This window comes from Oryctolagus cuniculus, chromosome 4, assembly GCF_051225735.1.
Source record: "Oryctolagus cuniculus isolate XC-2025 breed Fujian yellow rabbit chromosome 4, ASM5122573v1, whole genome shotgun sequence".
NCBI classification, from domain to species: Eukaryota; Metazoa; Chordata; class Mammalia; order Lagomorpha; family Leporidae; genus Oryctolagus; species Oryctolagus cuniculus.
The window spans coordinates 63,384,632-63,397,250 of NC_142870.1; the positions used below are offsets into that span (position 1 = coordinate 63,384,632).

The window sequence follows — 12,619 nt, forward strand, 5'->3', positions numbered from 1 at the left end:
GATGAAGTCTAGGTTGTCCCAAACAAGTACCACTTGGCACTCCCAATGGAGGAAGCAGCTCACACAGCTGCAGCCCAAATTCTTGTACCTCCTCTTATACTCTTGTATGGAGACAAATGTGCAGCTCCTGTGGTGTTGTGACCAGGGCCAGGACTCAATGGGGAAGCCAGGTGGCTGGCTGGTGACTGGGGTGAAAGCTTCACTTGTACTTTTTGGGGTGGAACCTTTCTGCCAGTGCTTAAAACTTTAATGGGAATCAAGGATAGTATGTATGAGGAAGTGAGAGTGCATAAATCATCTCTAACTTTTTCCAGCTTTTTTTTTCTCACAAGACAGACCATGTTAAACTTACATGCTATCCCAACTGTGATTGATCTTCAGTTACAGAGAGTGAGAGCAGAGTGTTACCAGGTCTGAGGATGTCAAAGTAACTCAGTCCTTTCACGACATACCTACTGATGTCCTGTTTTCAAACTACTTGAAGACTGCCTCATCCTGCCTCCAGGATGTCATCAGTGTTTGATGATCAGTGTCATTCACAGGAATTTCTTAAGTAAACAAGCAAAATGAGCCAACGGTGGGGAAAATATGACTTTTATATTGGTCTGGGATTGGCTATGAACTCCAGTATTTTCCATGGAGGGCATTATGTTTTGAAGGAAAAAATGCCATGTGCAACTTGCCAGAAAGTCTCCATGGGAGCACGTCAAGGTGGTCATGCACATTTTTTTAAAGATTTTTATTTATTTATTTGACAGAGTTACAGACAGACAGAGAGAGAGAGAGACAGAGAGAGAGACAGAAGAAAGGTCTCCATTCCATTGGTTCACTCCCCAAATGGCCACCTCAGCGGGCGCTGCGCTGATCTGAAGCCAGGAGTCAGGTGCTTCTTCCTGGTCTCCCATGTGGGTGCAGGGGCCCAAGCACTTGGGCCATCCTCCATTGCCTTCCCGGGCCACAGCAGAGAGCTGGACTGGAAGAGGAGCAACCAGGACTAGAACCTGGTGCCCATATGGGACGCCGGCACTGCAGGTGGAGGATTAACCTAGTGCGCCATGGTGCCGGCCCCCGGTCATGTATATTTTAAAGAATGGTTGTGCAGTACCCATCTGGGATATTGGTACCACAGACAGCGGCTTTATTCGCTATGTTGCAGTGTAGCCCCCAAACTTTTTTTTCGTAATACCCATTATTTTTCATGAACTTTTTCAAGACCTCTTGTATGCATAGGTTTAAAAAAGTTTTGCAACAACGTAAACTTTTCTTAAAAAAAAAAAATGGTTGTGGTGGGCGGGGCTGCTGCCAATGGGAGCTGTTGAGGTGACCCACTTTGCTGCATATATATTTGAACCAGACACACAAGTGACTTCACTAAGAGTTTCCTATGTCCTCCTAAGTGCCAATTTTTACTTCATAATTTCTAAATGAAATGCTTAATTTTCATGGGGAGATTGGATGTTTTCTAAGTGTTTCAGGATCTACAGTTGTAGTCATTCATGTTTGTTTCAAAAGAGGAGGAGACTGAGTCTTTAAATGAAATCTCACAACCTGGTTAACCCACATTTTGTGGGCTTTGCAACATTTGTGGTCATTGTGTCCTTGTTGTTCATCTTCATGGTAGCACGTTGCCATAGATAAATATGCCTGTGTACCTAACAATCAACTCTGTCACTGGAGATGTTTCAGTGTCCTATTTGAAGGACCTGGACATTGCTATCAAAGAGCTATTTACAGAAAACCTGTGTTGCAGCATTCCTTGGCCTGGATCCTGTAGCTGAGCCTGGTTGTCTGTGTGAACACACAGATTAACAGGGCCTTGGACATACTCAACATTTCCATTGTGACTACAGTGTGTTACATATTCTTTACGGTGCCGTTGTAACATGTTCAGTTATTCTTAATAAGGAGTGGTAATATATGTCTGTGATGCTATCATTGGTACTCTGAGTCATTTCTAGTCATTGTGGGGATCTTCCTGTTGCATGCCTTTAAAGATGTTAGCTTTAGTCCAGCAAGTTTTTCCATGTCTTTTTGAAAAAATGAAAAGGCAGTGAATGGCAATCTCTAATATTTGTGAGGTTCTTAATAATGAAGAAAGCTTAACCTGTGAAATTGAACAACACACTTTAAAAAATATCCGCCAAAGAAGTGGAAATCTTACAGCTTTTTAAGAAAGATGTAATTAAGGAAGGTTAGATCAGTATTTAGGAATATGAAAAGAAGAAAATGATGAGACTTCATAATTAGTTCATCCTCGACAGAAAATGCTGGATATTTTCACTTAGCAACAGGGGTTGTACTTTATATGATATCATCACATTTGTAGATGTATGTGTCAGTTTGGGTTTTGTAGGAAAACATATATCAAGACAAAATTAGAAGTACAAGAGCTTTATTGGAATCAATGCGATATTAAAGTGAGAAGGAGAGAGGAGTAGCCATGTAATTTAGACTACGAGGCAGGTCTGATTGTTACAAAAGAAGAGAAGGAAGGAGAATTAAGGACAATGCACCTCAAACTGAGCTATATTTTAGAGGAAGTCATTTGAGCAGCTCAATAGGGCGCTCCAGAGTAAAATTTCCCTTTAAATGTATATTATGTTGGGACAAATAACCAGGAGTTAAAACCAGAGTGGCTATTGTGTTCTTGACTGGAACTTTGTGGTAAATCTCAACAGCATGAGTGGTGGAGGTGGTCAGGTGATTGCACTTCTTGTAGCAGGTTTTCTCTTCATGGGAGATTCTAATGTAATACTCACATTGCTGCATAGTCCACACTTGCACTATGTAGATCCATTTCTCCTGTCAAGTTCAGGAAACAGATCCTCCTCAATTTCCATGAGCCTGTTTTCTTAACTGGGGGACTTAGCAGTGGGAGACTGGTGAGAATAACTATCATTTTGCCATTGTAGTTGATTTTAGGGCTGTAACTGGTATAGTCAGTTGGCAGTTCAGAACTCATCTGATTGTTATGATAGAAGATTAGAGAGTTAGCATGTCCCTGAGACAGAACTCAAAAGGGATTTCATCTGTTCCATCTGAATGCAAGTGTTTCTGATTCTCACTCTTGATAGGGACAGACATTTTGTTGTTGTACCTGAGGCCATATGTATATGCTGTAACAATGCCACTGCATCTATCATAGTGGCATTGATGAGGACTACTAGTTGATTGAGTTTTCAGTGGTCTGCAATCATTCTTTTGTATTCACTCAGTTTCTCCAAGGCTAGGGTGGCAAATGAAATGGAGATATGATAAGGAACATTTTCTGTCTTAAATATGGTGTTTTATTTTTACTATCTTCTTGGGAGTGGGAATATTTAATTCATTTTCACTTGACCTTCTCCTCTAACTCCTACCCATAAGACCAACCCAATGTGAGAGTTATTTCAACTGCCAAGCATGTCAATTCTAATTATACACTTGGGACAGGGACATGATGGCTATATAGTTCTTTTCTTAAAAAAATTATTCATTTATTTGAAAGGAAGAGTTACAGAGAGGGCCAGGGAGAGAAATAGAAAGAGAGAAATCTTTCATCTGTTGTTTCACTCCCCAGATGAACAGTTGGGGCTAGGCCAGGCCCAATCCGGGAGCCTAAACTCCATTTGGGTCTCTCTTGCAGGTGGAAGGGGTGCAAGATCAAGTGGAGCAGCTGAGATTTAAACCTGCACTCATATGGGATGCCAGCATTGCAGGCAATGTCTTATCCCACTGTACCACAACTCTGACTCTGGCTAAAGACCAAAGAATGTACTGAAAGCCAGTTCTTTGTAAAATTTTAACACTGGAAACTGGATTTTGTTCTATGGGTGTCAGTATCAACTAAAAAACCCCGGCTTCTCCACTTCCGATACAGCTCTCTGCTATGGCCTGGGAAAGCAGTAGAAGAAGGTCCAAGTCCTTGGGTCTCTGCACCCACATGAGAGACCTGGAAGAAGCTCCTGGCTCCGGGCTTCGGATCTGCATAGCTCCGGCCATTGTGGCCATCTAAGGAGTGAACTAGCAGATGGAAGACCTCTCTCTCTCTGCCTCTCCTTCTCTCTCAATGTAACTCTTTCAAATAAAACAAATAAAATCTTTAAAAAAAAGTCATTGAAATATCTGGGCATCTCCCTTTCCCATGTGCAACTAAACGTCCATAGATCTAACTGGGGAAGGACGGGTGGAGTCACGGTGTGATACTTAACCATGCTTCTGCGGAGCCCTTTCTCCTGAGGAAGCACCCACCTCTTTATAGTCAATGAGTTCCAAATTTAAAACGGCTCACGTCTAGGAACTAAGCCAAAATGATGTGACTTTTAAATCTGATGAATACTTTAGCCTCCTGTTCTTCCAATCTTGCCTTCTTTTGTTTGTAGTTATTAAGCAGCAGCATCATTAACTGCTGGTCTCTTTTATCTCTGGATGAAAGAAAGCCTTCTTGGCTGCCCTTCTAAGTTTGCTTGTTGTTAAGATAGTTTTGACTCTAGTCTCTGGCAGGTGAGCACCACTGTCTGACCTTATCTCCCGTTATTCCCATTGCCATTTGTGAATCCAACACTGAGACTACCTTCCCTACTCTTAGTCCTGGACTGAAGTGGAAAACAACCATTCAACGTTTTTGTAATTTTAGTACTCCTGTCTCTAGTGCCTTCCTAATGGTTCTGTTGCTCAGTACATTTTTCAGCTTTTTTTTGTTGAATATCCTTTGGTAGAAATTCTGCCTCATATAAAATATTGTATCCATCTAATCCACTAAATCCTTTTCTCTATGTCTCAATGACTCAAGCATGTTTACTTTGCATAGTGTGGGCCAGTACTTCCCCAGATTTCTATGACCCATCCTATCAGCATTTTCACTGTAACCCAAGGGTCCTGGCCGTATCCCAGTAAATGCCTAAAGTCAATACATTCTCATTTATACAGTCTGGCATCCTTGATCCAACACATTCAGAATCTATTATGGGGATACTCTCCTTGTTCTTGCCAGTACAAAGCAGAAAATTCTTGTAGTTCCTCTGAGGCCTACTTTCTGTTCTTCCCTGCCAGGCCTGGCACACCCCAGCAAGTGTATGCTGTGATTTAACCCAATTCTAAAACCCAGGAGATGTGACGACATTTCTTAAGGTGGGCGCATGATAGTTGGTAAAGAAAAGTCCTTCAAAGTGTCTTTCTTTACACAAAGTTAATGGGGGCCGGCGCCATGGCTCACTAGGCTAATCCTTCATCTGTGGCACCGGCACACCGGGTTCTAGTCCCGGTCGGGGCGCCGGATTCTGTCCCGGTTGCCCCTCTTCCAGGCCAGCTCTCTGCTGTGGCCAGGGAGTGCAGTGGAGGATGGCCCAAGTGCTTGGGCCCTGCACCCCATGGGAGACCAGGAGAAGCACCTGGCTCCTGGCTTCAGATCGGCGCAGCGCGCTGGCCGCAACACACCAGCCGTAGCAGCTACTTGGGGGGTGAACCAACGGAAAAAGGAAAACCTTTCTCTCTGTCTCTCTCTCTCATTGTCCACTCTGCCTGTCAAAAAAAGATAGTCTTTAAAAAAAAAAGTTAATGGGGAAGGCCGGTCCTCTTTTCAGGCTCTGGTTCCAGGTATTCTCAGAACCACAGTCCCAGTTTTTCTTATCCTAGCCAGTGACATTTTTAGCAGCCAGGCCTCCACCTTGTGTTGGGGCATAGCCTTTGCCCCCCATGCTTAGGATGGGGGCACTTCTGACCACCTACTTGGTAAATGAGCCATTTCTCTAAAACCCATCTGATTACCTGCTTTCTCCAACCATTCCAGGTACCAACTGTGTTAGGTTGAGTTCTTCTAGGAAGCATCCACAGAGACAGAAATAGAAAGCATCCACAGAGACAATTTATTGCTGATGAAGCCTATAACACACAAAGAGGAAAGTTAACAGGAATAGGGAAATTCTTTAAACTCTACTACAGGGTTGACCCCTGTGAAAGAAGGTATGAAATGAAAGGACATTGGATAGAAAGAGCATAAGACTGAGATGTAGCCTTAAAGAGTGACGCTTAGATTGGCAGAAAGCTCTAGAAGAAAGATCACCTATCACAGGAGGCTTGCGGAGGCCAGAGATGGCTGCATGTTCGTATCCTTGTTGTTCTAAGTCATTGGCTGGCATCTGTCTGGGGAAGGTTATTTTTGCGTCTCACACAGCAGCAGATCCTGAAGCTGCTACAGATAGGGGCTTTCAATAGGCTCTGCTCCTTGTTACAGGTTTTCCAGGAAAGGGACTTCTGAGTAATGTGCTTTTGGTCTTTGTTTTTTGAATTATCCATCTTTTATTTTGTCAAGAGCACTGAAGAGCAATGGCCATTTCCTTTCACTTGTGATGTATAAAGCATAAGATATACTTGGCTTTGGAAAAATCTCTAACTACCCTTTATTGTCCAATTTGCTGGGAAAAATATGGGTGTTATCACAATTTAGGTTTTGGAAACTCCAAGGGGCTTAGGGCAGCACTTGAGGAGGAGGAAAGGATCTAAGAGACAAGGTTTACTAGAGAAAGCTGTCATCTTACTTTCTTTTATTTGCTACAATATGTGGATATATATGCAGGCGTGTCTTAGGTATAATAATTGGCTTGAACAAATAATCCGATCAAGCTATTTTACTGGTAATAGTCCCCAAAATAGATTCAGGTAAAATTATATATCTATGCACCTCACAGGCTATCCAAATTTGAGATTTGAATTCTGAGGTCATAAACATAATTCAAGATATACACTGACTGTTACATGATGATGAAAGTGGGCTGAAGGAAACCACAGGATTCAGAACAATTAAACTGCATATTTTGCTTGCTTTACACTCACAATGTGAACAGCAAATGTTGTATATAGCTCTTTGATGTGATGCCAGTGAAACCAAGGGTGTAGGCTTTATGCAAAAAAGGGTCACAGGAACACAGGCAGAGAATCTGAAACAGTTTGCTCATTTCAGCTTGTTTTTCAGAAGATGTTTCCAGGAAAGCTTATCTTGCAACAACTGCATTCATAGGGGGCCAGACCGTGATAACCAAAGGAGATTTGCCAGAAGCCAGTGTCAGTCAGTTTTGAAGGTATAAAATATGAAGACTGTGTTGCTTGAGCAGGAAGGGCCTTTTGCTTCTCTTTTCTACATCCTGGATGTATACTGTGAGCAGGAAAGGCCTTCCCAGTTCCCGTTTTCTCATCCTGGATACCCCCTCCAACCCTTGCCATTAAAACACTTGCAGACTGCTTCAAGGAGGCAGTTGTGGGAAGTGTACCTCCCCATTGTCTGCTTTACTTGTCGCAGTAAATAAGGCTTTCCCATGACCCACTTCTGCTTGAGACTGATAATTTGACGACACCCAATATGAAGAGAGCCCTTGTGTCCACTAAACCAGGGGCTTCTTGAACACCTAAGGTGATTGCATGGTGGAAGAGTAAACAGCTGACATCACCTGCTGGAAGCTTTGCCAGACTCGGTCCCTCTCTGCGTTTCTTTCTTGGGTTCTTGCTTCAGGTTGTAATCAGGCTGATTGCATCTCTAGCCAGTGTGGAGCAGTGTGGTTTCACAGAAGAAAGGCCGAGGTGTTTTTTGTTTTTGGGCAATCTGTGTTTTTGATGGTGAAGACTCCCTCCGTGGTCTTTCCTTTACCCATGTGGTGGCTAATTGGTGGGAGGCAGCTGCAGAACCACAGCCAGGTGTTTCAAACCTGGCATTCACAATCTTCCCCTTTCATCCACCTGAGTCTGTAATTTCATTTTCTTACCACATATTGAAGCCCCCATCCAGTTCCAACATTTGTAGATGTCTTATTCACACACCCCACCTTTCTAGGATGTCAATATTGATCAAGAACCTTATTGTTACAGAGCTGAACTGGAGCTAACAACTCCAAGCAAGCAGGAGCAATGGGGGCTATGCTACCTACCTCAGACTGTTCCTGCCGGTCAAAGCCATTTCCAGCTTGCACCTGCACTGGCCACTTTTAAACTTTTATGCTGCTAAATTAGGTGTGGGCTAGAGGCTTAGCTTTACTTCTTACACTTCAGTCCGCCCCCCCCTTTTTTTAAAAAAAAAAAGCTTAAAAATTTATTTATTTATTTTAGGGAAGAGAGAGAGAGAAAGAGACAGTGAGAGGACTTCAAGCTACTGATTCACTCCCCAAATGCCCACAACAGCCAGGGCTGGACTGGGTCAAGGCTGAACTAAAATCAGAAGCTGGACACTCTATCCTGGCCTCTCATGTGGATGGCAAGGATCCAACTACTTGAACCATCACTGCTGCCTCCTAGGGTCTGCATTAATAGGAAGCTGGGATTGGGAGCTAGAGTTGGGAATTGAACCCAGGTATTCCAAAATGGAATAAGGGCATCTTAACTGCTAAGTCAAACACCCATTCTTCAGTCTCTTTATCTGGGATTATTTCCTATCTATTTGAATATTATGCATTAGAATTTGCAGAGTGAAGTTTTTGCAGTTGTAAAAAAGGTTTTAATGCCCCCCCCTTTGAAAATGACAGGTATAGGTTGCTAAGTTATCTTTTCAATATATGGGAAACCCAAAAAGTTCATGGAAAAATGGAATGAAAAGATAATTCACATTTTTCTATGAATTTTGTGAAGGTACTTCCTATGAATAGTACCTCACTCTCTTCTACCTTCCTTGCTACTCATAAGAGTTCAACTGCTATTCTGATTTCCTTTTGAGGATTATCTACTTCTTCCTAAAGCTCTCTAGCCCCAGTACCTGCAATGGGGAACCAGAAGAGGCTTCTGGATTCCTGGCTTTGGATCTGCCCAGCTCTGGTAGTTGAGGCCATTTGAGGAGTGAACCAACAGATGGAGAACCTTTCTCTCTGTGTCTCGCTCTCTTTGTCTGTGACTCTACCTCTCAAATAAATAAATAAAATCTTAAAAAAAAAGACAGTACATTTTCTTGATTTTGTTATTTTGGGCTATTTTTTATCTTATATCCTGAAAGAATCAACATTTTATAGAAGAGTAACCAATTGGATTCCCCAAATTGATAGGCTATAGGATTTAGTTCTTTACTTTCCTGTTAGCTCATGAAAAAGAAAGTCCAGAGTCTCTACATTTCAGCAGAAGTTGACAGGTCAAGAGATCTGGTACTTACTTATCACTCAAAATTTCTGCTTTTAAATAATTTGGGACATTTTTTATATTCCTTAATTTTTTATACCAATCTACTGACACTTCATAAAAGATGTTTTTATATTTCTAGTCATTCTCTTAGATTCAGTTGGGAGAGGTAGTTTGGGATATTTAATATACCATATTAAATATTAATTATATATCAATATTTAAGTATATATAATTAGATATAATTATATATACTTAAATATTGATATATATATTACCTAAATATATATATTCACCTAAATATTATATATAATTAGATATATAATTATATCTATATAATTAGTATATATAATTATATATACTTATATATACTTAAATATTAATATAATATACCGTATCCTAGAAACATAAATACTGTTGACTCTTTATCTATCATGTTTTTATAAAATTCCAAACTCCCCTTCACCTATTTCTTTCTTTCCTTTTTTTTTAAGATTTAATTATTTATTTATTTGAGAGTCAGAGTGACAGAGGGAGACAGAGACATCATCCATCTGCTGTTTCACTCCCCAAATGGCCCCAACAATTGGGGCTGGGCTGAGACAAAGCAAGGAGCTAGGAATTCCATCCTGGCCTGCCCTTCCAGATGCATTAGCAGGAAGCTGAATTGAAAGTAGAGTAGCTGGCACTCTGATATGAGATGCAGGCAAAATGGCAGCTTAACCCAGTGTACCACAATACAACCCCCCCCCCCCCACTCTTTCTTACTGGAAAATAGAATAACATATTTTGGAAACCACATACTTTAAATAAAAGTAATTTGCAATAAAAATCTACTCAGAAATATTTCATTTTCAGAAGAAAAAAATTATCATAGTTTAAGACAGAAGAAACCATCACCACAAAACTATCTGTCCACAAAGCCAACTTGCTTTTTGTCTTTGTCATCTAATGCAATCTTGATGTTAAAGATTTTCAGGGGGCTGGCATGGTGGTACAGCGGGTTAAAGCCCTGGCTGCAGGGCTAGCATCCCATATAGGCACTGGTTCGTGTCTTGGCTGCTCCACTTCCCATCCAGCTCCCTGCTAATGTGCCTGGAAAAGCAGTGGAGGATGACCCAAGTATTTGGGCTTCTGTACCCACGTGGGAGACCCAGAAGAAGCTCTTGGCTCCCGCTTGCGGCTGTTTGGGGAGTGAACCAGTGGATGGAAGACCTCGTTCTCTCTGTCTCTACCTCTCTTTGTAACTCTGCCTTTCAAATAAATAAAATAAATCCTTAAAAAAAGAGAGAAGATTTCCATTCCTTTCTGGTTTACTCATACTTTGTTCTACTTCTATCATACACTTTCTTTCTACTGACTTCTCATCTGCTCCTTTCTGTTTCTTCTAGAGTCTAAATTCAAATTGAGGCTATGTTTTGAAAGCCCTTAAATTATAACAGAATTCAATCTATTAAAAAAGTAAAAAGAAGCATGTCTGAAGTTCCCATTTGCATTATTGTACCTGGGAAAAATGCTGAATGGGGTGGGGCAATCATTGTGGCACAGTGGGTTAAGCCTGGGCTTAGGACAACTGTATTCCATGTTGGTTTGAGTCCTGCTGCTCTGATTCTGATCCAGCTCTCTGCTAAAACACCTGGGAAGCAGTAGAAGATGGCTGAAGTACTTGAATCCCTGCCACCCACATAAGAGACCCAGATGGAGATCCTGGCTCCTGGCTTCAGCTTGGCCCAGTGCTGGCTGTTCTAGGCATTTGGGGAATGAACCAGTGGATGGAAGATCTATTTCTCCCTCTGCCCACCCTCCCGTTACTCTGCCTTTCACCTAAATAAATCTTTTCAAAAAATATGCTGAAGTACTAAAAAGCTTGCACTGACCCTTGTGAATCCTTAGTTCCAACTACTCCTCTCCATGTTTCTTATAAACTCCAATTGTTCAACCAATTGTGGTTCCCCCTAAACTATGCCGGTTTGAATGCAATACTTGTATTGTGGATGTTTTTGCCCAGATCTTGAGTGTTTTATCTCCCCAGAACACCTGCCTGGAGCAGTCAACATGTAGCAATACTTTATTTTATTTATTTGAAAGGCAGAGAGACAGAGACAGACTTGCAGACAGAGACTCTCCATGCACGAACTGACTCCCCAAATGCCTGCAATGGCCAGGGTCAGGCTGGGCCAAAGTCGGGAGCTAGGAAATAAATTTGGATTTCCCATGTAGATGACAGGGACTCAGATATTTGGGCCATCACCTGCTGCCTCCTAAAGTGCACATTATCAGGATGCATGGATTGGAAGTGGAGCCAGGATGTGGATCCACGTACTCCAATATGGGCTGCAGATATTGCAAGTAGCATCTTAACTGCTGCACCAAATGCCTACCCTTGTTTTGCCACTTTAAATGAAACACTCGAGTAAAATTACTTCTAGTTTAATTTCTCTTTCTTAAAAATCTTTTAGTTTTTTTTTTCCATTTAAAAATGCTTATTAGCTACCAAGCAGTGGGCTAGGTGGTAGAGGACAAAGATGAATAAATATAACCCTTGTCCTCAAGGGGGGCTTTTAAATTGGTTATACAGAGAAGTCAGTAGTCCCTATGTGAGTTAAGACATTCTTCCCATTACCTAGTAACAGAAGAAGCGTAATCCAAAGTCTGGGTATGCTTGCCTTGAAGATAAGAAAAAAATAGGAGGTTATAGCTGACTCATCTAGAAAAAGGGCAAACCTTCATTTCTGAACCTGAGAATGCCTTCTACAACATGCAGAAATACAATACTTATCACAGTGGGAACCACGTGATCTTGAGTAAGCTAGGCTGATCTTAAGGAATTTTGCCATTTAATTCCCTTCCAAAGTAAGGAGATTCTGGCATATTTGCATCTTCCAGGAGAGTAAGGAAAGATGATAGTGAGAAAGTTAGTGGAATCGCTTGTTGTGTTTAGGGAAAGCTAAATGTTTTAAAACCAACTACAATTGTGACAGATCACCATAACTGCGCTTCTTCAAAATGTCTGAGAAAATCTTAATCTTAGGATTTTAGGGTTTTCAACCATGACTGAGAACGACAATCAAGACCATGCTGAGCAAAGAAAAGTTTTAATAGGGTGAAGAAGTGCGGGGAGCACCCTCAGAGGGAGAGATCAGAGCTCATGTGTAATGCTGGGGCTTTATAGGAAACTTGTGTCCAGGGAGGAGGGAGATAGGTGGGAGATGAGTTGGAGCGGCCAAACAAAGGGATGTGGGATACTGGCTGGAGCAGCTGAAGAGGATACCAGGTACTGTGAGACAGGGTGTCCCTGAGACAGGGAGTCTCTGGGGCTGCATGATTTATAGCTGGGGCAATGATAGGCACAGGATGTTTGCCTAATTTGCAGCTGGGACAAATTATGGGAACCGTGAGGCTCTCCAGGTGCATGGCACCTCTCTGTTTTTGTTTTCCTGATGCCAGGAAAGGGGGGGATGGCTCAGACCCCTATAGATTCAGAACTCTCAAAAAGATGATTTTTACTTGCTAGAATCCAGAAGCTGAGCCAATTAACCTCAGGGATATGATT

General features: G+C 41.8%; 1 non-coding gene and 1 pseudogene across 2 annotated transcripts in view; both read left to right on the forward strand.

Annotated features, from left to right (window-relative positions):
• The window catches only part of LOC103350624 (HHLA2 member of B7 family), a 194,868-nt gene that overhangs the window by 40,274 nt on the left and 141,975 nt on the right, over positions 1-12,619 (forward strand). The window contains exon 3 of one of the 2 annotated variants that reach the window (XR_016232417.1): positions 3,626-3,853. The exons of the other annotated variant lie outside the window; for it this stretch is intronic. This is a non-coding gene — a transcript (HHLA2 member of B7 family). Of the gene's footprint in view, positions 1-3,625; positions 3,854-12,619 lie in introns of those variants that run through there. 2 annotated transcript variants of the gene reach the window in all.
• Positions 567-2,171, forward strand: LOC100354965 (magnesium transporter NIPA2-like; annotated as a pseudogene).